At 35.3% G+C, this 2144-nt stretch overlaps 1 long non-coding RNA gene across 1 annotated transcript; it reads left to right on the forward strand.

Annotated features, from left to right (window-relative positions):
* Nucleotides 1-502: 502 nt before the first annotated feature.
* On the forward strand, nt 503-1684 carry LOC147300906 (uncharacterized). The gene is made up of 2 exons (XR_015127188.1): nt 503-839; nt 1436-1684. It is a non-coding gene; the product is annotated as an uncharacterized LOC147300906 (long non-coding RNA).
* Nucleotides 1685-2144: the final 460 nt, after the last annotated feature.

The raw sequence follows: 2144 nt of genomic DNA on the forward strand, positions 1-2144 counted from the left end.
AGACTTCTTTCACCTTATTTACAATCAAATATTTATGGGGGACCATCCAGACTGTCTTCCGCTTGATATCTGGAACACTGATTGGAAAATTATATAGTGCAATAAAGTCGTTGTAAGTAAGTAGTTGTCCCTCTTTACTAACCAGCTGAGCCACCAATAGGATCCCATTTTGGAGCCAAGTTTCCAGGAAAAGTGATTTATTTTTCTATAAAATATCTCTGTTGTTCCAGATAAGGTATTTGTGAGGTGAGAAGTTGTGTTTATAAATGAGGGTCCACGCTAAGAGGACCTGCTTATGGAAGGATGAAAGCTTTACAGGGACTTTCTCAACATTGTAATTACAATTTCAAATAAAAGTAAAGCCACCAAAACGAGAGAAAATGTGGTATGGTATAAAGTTCCAGATAGAGGTAGGGTTTTAAGAAAATGTTTGGCCCAATTAATTTTGAAAGTGTTATTTAAAGTAGAAAAGTCTAAGACGTTAAGCCCACCTGATCACAGCAAATTCAAAAGTGTTAAATTTTTTGGTGTTAATAGTCTCCTTGCAAAAGTAGAGTTAATTTTACTCTAAGCAGAGTCACATTCTTTTAATGTAACTCTGAGGTGTAAAATGATAGTAGTTAAAATCGAGTGTTAAAAATGAGTGTTTCTCTGTCAAATCTGGAGGTGTTACAATGGAAACATTAACTCTTGACCTCTTAACTCTGAACTCCTAGAGGGGCTATGACACCAACAGAGTAAATTCACAGACTCCGCCCCCAGCACGGCTCCAATCGAAGCTGAAGTGAAGCCATTTCAGAACATTTTGCTCTACATATTTGAGTTGTTTGCCATGCTTGGTAAGTCATTTTTTCAAAGATTGTTTCAATTATTATTATGAGCTTTTACTTCTGTGGCTCTTTGGAGTTGAGACAAAGCTGTGTGAAAGGCATTAGCCATGTTGCTCGCTGATAGCATAATATTCTGTTTTAGCTAGCTGAAAGGTATTGTTTGCGGGCAAATACCACAGCCTTGAAAAAAAGCTTGCATGTGAATTTTCAGTCAAACTTTTGGTCAAATACACCTAAAACAATGTCTAGAATGTGAAATGTTGGTATAATGGTGCTACTTGAAGCCTGAAAACGATCGCCCATAAAAAAATAAATTAAAAAAACGAGCAAACAGCAGTAGCAGACGTCCTGACTGGATTCTACGGTAGCATTTAGATCCCTCCAGAGTTTTGTGCACACGGTTTAGGTAAAAATGAAAAAAGTTGAGGTTTTACATTTAGTTCAGTATTACCTGTTGCCTGTGTCCTTGTCTTTTGGGAAAATACTTTACACAAGTAATGGCTCAAAGAGGATTCCTTTTTTTTTTTTTACTGTGCTGCAATTGTTTACTGGATTATTTGTGCCGTTAATTAGTGTCAACTAATTTTTATTCAATCTCCACACAGGATATGCTTGTGAAGATGGAATATGGGGGAGAGCAGAAGTGCGTTGAAGTTCCACAAAGGGATGAATGAAGGACATGCATATTGTATTGAAGAAATAAGTGATGAGAATGCTGTTATTTGCATTTACCATGTCAGACCTTTTGATAAACACAATTCTAATGAAAGTGAGAACATGTACACTGTTACATCTTTCAGAAAATGTTTTGAAATTGTGGTGCACAGTTCAGAATAAATGTTTTTCAAAAACCATTGCATCTTTTTAGTAAATGTTTATTTCCAAAAGAAATTTCTAGAAGTTCAGAACAGTAAAATTCCCGCTTTTTAGAGTGAATTAGAAGATAACTCTTACGTAGTTAAACTAAAATACTCTTTGAGAGTTAATATATAAACTCTTAACACCAAGTGTTAAATTATCAACTCCAGACAGATTTGGTGTTTAACACTAAATCAGAGTTAACGTACCAACTCTCTAAAAAGAGTTAAATTAACACTCTCTGGTGTGGACCCATATAGACACTTTAATAGTGTTGAAATCAAATCCGACAGTGTTAATTTGGACATGCTGGATTTGCTGTGTACTTATTCATCACAACAGTTTTTCTAATATAGTGCGTACGGTTTTTCCATATAAAATTAAAGAGCATACGGTCAATATCTTTACTACTTTTCTTATCCAGATGTAAGGAGAGAGCAGCATATGTTCATCGGG

Source organism: Aulonocara sp. 'chitande type north' Nkhata Bay, linkage group LG23 (assembly GCF_057382095.1).
Source record: "Aulonocara sp. 'chitande type north' Nkhata Bay isolate Kocher_YH1m ecotype deep benthic linkage group LG23, A_spYH_male_GT1.1, whole genome shotgun sequence".
Lineage (NCBI taxonomy): Eukaryota > Metazoa > Chordata > Actinopteri > Cichliformes > Cichlidae > Aulonocara > Aulonocara sp. 'chitande type north' Nkhata Bay.